General features: G+C 37.6%; 1 pseudogene; it reads right to left on the bottom strand.

Moving 5' to 3' along the window:
• Nucleotides 1-944: 944 nt before the first annotated feature.
• Nucleotides 945-5,261, bottom strand: LOC123936820 (annotated as a pseudogene).
• Nucleotides 5,262-5,708: the final 447 nt, after the last annotated feature.

Below are 5,708 nucleotides of genomic sequence, written 5' to 3'. Positions count from 1 at the left end.
CCTTACAACCTTATGGACATATGATCAAATATCTATTTGACATCTCCACATGGTTATCAAAAAGATGTCTTAATTTTCACACATCTAAAACTAAACTTCCAGAGTGCCTGAGTGGTTCGGTTGATTAAGCATCTGCCTTTGGCTCACGTCATAATCCCAGGGTCCTGGGATCAAGTCCCACATCAGGCTCCTTGCTCTGTAGGGACGCTGCTTCTTCTTCTCCCTCTGTCTAATGCTCTGCCTGCTTGTGCTCTCCCTCTCTCTCTCTGTCAAATAGATAAATAAAATGTTTAAGAAAATTAAGAAATAAAACATAACCACCTTCTGCCAGTAGTTAACATGGACTGAGAATGGGCTGTATTTCCAACTGAAAATTGAAGCTGTTGCCAAGGTGTAGGAGATGCTAAAAAAGAAAAATAAATAAGTATCTATCACCGTCAAATAACTAGACTGGCTAGAGACTAGAATTAAAGCACCTCCATGATAATTCAAATGCAATCACTGTGCAAACGCTAGGCAAGCCCTCACTGGACCAGCTCTTCGTAAAAGTTGTACAGTACTTTCAGGAAGTAAGTTATAGATCCTGCACTGTGTTTATGCAAACGTAGCAGATGGTTATGCAAATAAAGTATGTGTACTAAATCTTAGTAGTAAATTTAATTAATTATGAACTTATGAGATGGAATAATTTCAAGATGCTTTCCATTTAAAGACAGCTTGAAAGGAAATCTCAAACATTCTAGTAAAATCAAGTGGATGTAGGCTAATGGGCATTATGAAGACTTAGCATAGTTTCTCAAGGTATTTTATTCATTATATCCATAATTAAGTTTAAAATGCTGACATATTTTCCTAAATCTAAACCATATTCAAATCCCGGGAGGATAGGCAAATGTATCAAACATATTCACAGTGCAATAGGATTCTTCTTCAACTATTTATCTCTAGGTCTTGTTTATGAGCATCACACAGTCATTGAACACTGGAAAAGGCTGAACTTCGTTCAAACTCCGTAAAGCGTTCAGCTTTACAGAATAAGAACAACTGATTAGTGTACTCAATTAAATTTCCATAGTGAATTTTTAAATCCTTGTCTTTATTTTTATGCATTTCGGTTTTTGTTGTTGTTTTGAAACAGAATGAGATTTCAAAATCTACTAAATAAAGGATTCAGCACAGGTAAGTTCTGATCCATCAACATCACTGTCAGAGTGATTCATAGGAATCCCTCAGCCTCCTCTGGTCACAGTTTTTACATCTCTAAAATGAAGAAGAGAATTAGACAACTGTTTAATAGAGCACAATGCTTTAAACATGTATTATTTACATGACTAGCATCTTTTTCAACTGTGAGATTACATAAGCTGATTTTTCTTATTATTTGCATGTTTTGATCTGTATTAACATGAAGGGAGACAATGTATCTTCACTTTCAAGAAATAGAAAGCTATAATATTAGATTATTACCATATTAAAGAAGACAAAAAGCTGTGACAGTTCAAAACAATTTAACAGCTAGCAAATATTGTACACTAGAACAAATAGGATGATATGCCATTTAAAAGTTAAACAATGAATTTTCTATATATGAGTCATCAGGGTCACGATTTCTATGCACTATGACATGAAATTTTTATTGCAGCACTTTGAAAATAAAATATAAACAATTTTTCATTTCTCAACTTAGGAAAAAAGTACAAAATACATCTCTTTATGAGCATTAAATCTGCCATTTTTTAAAGATCAATGATATTAAATGTTGATGTGTACATTACTATGCCTTTCCTCTGGTATACAGAAAAAGGCAAGATGATTATATTGTCTTTGTTTGAGATTAGAAAACATGTACTTCTCTGTCTTGGTTTCAAAGTCAAGCCTACTTCCACTTAATAAAATCATTGGGTATAATAGCCAAAGAAAAGGAGATATTAAAGTAAAGGATCATTTAAGTATAGTGAGTGAAATTAATACTTAGAAGATAGAAAGAAAATGCTGTGAGGAAAAGTCTGGAAGTGAAGGTAATAAGCTGTAGACGAAGAGAAAGAGATCATGAGCATGAGGAACAATGAAAGGAGAATGAATGTAGGGAGAAAACAAAACTGGATAAACATGGTGAAAAAGAAAAAGTAACTTCTGACTTGGTCAAATGTGATTTTTCTGACAGTTTATTATTTTTTCCAAGTATTACAGGGTTGCTATATATGGCTATAAATCCCTCAATATTGTTTTTTTGTTTGTTTTTTTGTTTTTGGTGTGTGTGTGTGTGTGTGTGTGTGTGTGTGCAGGCATGCAGATTTTGCCTAAGTGGGAGGGTTTCCCTTTCTACTTGTATGAGCTTTTGGATAGCAATACAAATTTGTTAGGTTTTTTTTTAAAGATTTAATTTATTTATTTAACAGAGAGAGAGAGAGAGATCACAAGTAGGCAGAGCAGCAGCCAGAGAGGGGAGGAAGCAGGCTCCCTGCCAAGCAGAGAGCCCGATACGAGATTATGACCTGAGCCGAAGGCAGAGGCTTAACCCACTGAGCCACCCAGGCACCCCAATTTGTTATTTTTTTTAATTTTTTATTTATTTTTTATTTTTTTATAAACATATAATGTATTTTTATCCCGAGGGGTACAGGTCTGTGAATTGCCAGGTTTACACATTTCATAGCACTCTCCATAGCACATACTCTCCCCAATGTCCATAACCCCGCTCCCCCTTCCCAACCACCCCATCCCCCCAGCAACCCTCAGTTTGTTTTGTGAGACTAAGAGTCACTTATGGTTTGTCTCCCTCCCAATCCCATCTTGTTTCATTTATTCTTCTCCTATCCTCCTAACTCCCTATGTTGCATCCATCCCCACGTCCTCATATCAGGGAGATCATATGATAGTTGTCTTTCTCCGATTGACTTATTTCACTAAGCATGATACGCTCTAGTTCCATCCACGTCGTCGCAAATGGCAAGATTTCATTTCTTTTGATGGCTGCATAGTATTCCATTGTGTATATATACCACTCTTCTTTATCCATTCATCTATTGATGAACATCTAGGTTCTTTCCATAGTTTGGCTATTGTAGACATTGCTGCTATAAACATTCAGGTGCACGTGCCCCTTTGGATCACTGCGTTTGTATCTTTAGGGTAAATACCCAGTAGTGCAATTGCTGGGTCATAGGGTAGTTCTATTTTCAACATTTTGAGGAACCTCCATGCTGTTTTCCAGAGTGGTTGCACCAGCTTGCATTCCCACCAACAGTGGAGGAGGGTTCCCCTTTCTCCACATCCTCACCAGCATCTGTCATTTCCTGACTTGTTAATTTTAGCCATTCTGACTGGTGTGAGATGATATCTCATTGTGGTTTTGATTTGTATTTCCTTGATGCCGAGTGATGTGGAGCACTTTTTCATGTGTCTGTTGGCCATCTGGATGTCTTCTTTGCAGAAAGGTCTGTTCATGTCCTCTGCCCATTTCTTGATTGGATTGTTTGTTCTTTGGGTGTTGAGTTTGCTAAGTTCCTTATAGATTTTGGACACTAGCCCTTTATCTGATATGTGGTTTGCAAATATCTTCTCCCATTCTGTCAGTTGTCTTTTGGTTTTGTTAACTGTTTCCTTTGCTGTGCAAAAGATTTTGATCTTGATGAAATCCCAATAGTTCATTTTTGCCCTTGCTTCCCTTGCATTTGGCGATGTTCCTAGGAAGATGCTGCAGCTGAGGTCGAAGAGGTTGCTGCCTGTGTTCTCCTCAAGGATTTTGATGGATTCCTTTCTCACATTGAGGTCCTTCATCCATTTGGAGTCTATTTTCGTGTGTGGTGTAAGGAAATGGTCCAATTTCATTTTTCTGCATGTGGCTATGCAATTTTCCCAGCACCATTTATTGAAGAGGCTGTCTTTTTCCCATTGGACATTCTTTCCTGCTTTGTCGAAGATTAGTTGACCATAGAGTTGAGAGTCTATTTCTGGGCTCTCTATTCTGTTCCATTGATCTATGTGTCTGTTTTTGTGCCAGTACCATGCTGTCTTGATGATGACAGCTTTGTAATAGAGCTTGAAGTCCAGAATTGTGATGCACCAACTTTGGCTTTCTTTTTCAATATTCCTTTGGCTGTTCGAGGTCTTTTCTGGTTCCATATAAATTTTAGGATTATTTGTTCCATTTCTTTGAAAAAATGGATGGTATTTTGATAGGGATTGCATTAAATGTGTAGATTGCATCGACATGCAATCTATGTATGCAATTGATGTAGGTAGCATCGACATTTTCACAATATTTATTCTTCCAATCCATTCCAGGAGCATGGAACATTTTTCCATTTCTTTGTGTCTTCCTCAATTTCTTTCATGAGTACTTTATAGTTTTCTGCATATAGGTTCTTAGCCACTTTGGTTAGGTTTATTCCTAAGTATCTTATAGTTTTGGGTGCAATTGTAAATGGGGTTGACTCCTTAATTTCTCTTTCTTCTGTCTTGTTGTTGGTGTAGAGAAATGCACCTGATTTCTGTGCATTGATTTTATATCCTGACACTTTACTGAATTCCTGTACAAGTTCTAGCAGTTTTGGAGTAGAGTCTTTAGGGTTTTGCTCATGTAGTATCATATCATCTGCGAAGAGTGATAGTTTGATTTCTTCTTTGCCGATTTGGATGCCTTTAATTTCTTTTTGTTGTCTGATTGCTGAGGCTAGGACTTCTAGTAGTATGTTGAATAGCAGTGGTGATAATGCACATCCCTGCCGTGTTCCTGACCTTAACGGAAAAGCTTTCAGTTTTTCTCCATTGAGAATGATATTTGCGGTGGGTTTTTCATAGATGGCATCACCGCAGCAACCTCTGCCAAGTAACGATAGTAGTCTCCCTTCATTTTCAAATAGAAGACTTTGCTCTCTGCTTGTGAAGCACTGGGGATCAAAAACTTTTCCAAAAGAGATAGTACATCATTGCAGATATCTCTTAGCTTGGTCTCAGTTTTCTCTCTGTATTCTCGAGCCATCTGCTGTTTTTTCTCAGCACCTTCCATCTTTTGCTCAATACTCGAGATGACCCTCCAAGATGACCTATGGGCTCCTACAAATTTTTATAAGCAACTGAGAGAAGATTCCTCTCCTCATTGGATAATTCAGCTCCTTGTTCAGTTACAGACTTCATGCAGGCTACCATGTCATCATATTGCTCAGCCTGCTCGCCCAGTTTGGCTTTCTGCACCAGCTCATTTTTATCCATGACTGGATGTTCTGTGTCCTGAGTGGGTGGCCCCGGACAGACGTGGACTCAGCAGTCTCTGGGCAGCAGTGGCAAGGCTGAGCCCTCCATATTGTTTTATGGGAGTCTAGATGGATTAACTGGCAAACAGGTCTCCAAAACAAAGAAAAATTTCATCCTTGCAAATACGGTGTGTTTTTAGTTTTTGCCTCATTTTTGTAGACATTCTTAAATGAATGAAATTTTTGCTCAAGGGCAGATTTTGCTACTCCTACAGGCATTAACTGGAAGCACTGACAGAAATGGCAAGACTTCATATTGTAGATTAAGTTGTAATATTAGTAAAGAATGATCCAAATTCAGGATCAGTACAGTAAGCCAAAACGTGAACCATTTTTATAGATTCGAAAGAAAACAAAAGTCATTTTGCCTTAAGGCAAAAGAATGTGAGCGCATTAGATAACACTTAACTGCATTCAAGCTCCTTTGAGGAGAAATGATATGGCTTTCAAAAG

This window comes from Meles meles, chromosome 2, assembly GCF_922984935.1.
Source record: "Meles meles chromosome 2, mMelMel3.1 paternal haplotype, whole genome shotgun sequence".
Taxonomy (NCBI): Eukaryota; Metazoa; Chordata; class Mammalia; order Carnivora; family Mustelidae; genus Meles; species Meles meles.
The sequence above is the reverse complement of the archived record's forward strand: the minus strand, read 5'-3'. Positions and strand labels throughout refer to the sequence as shown.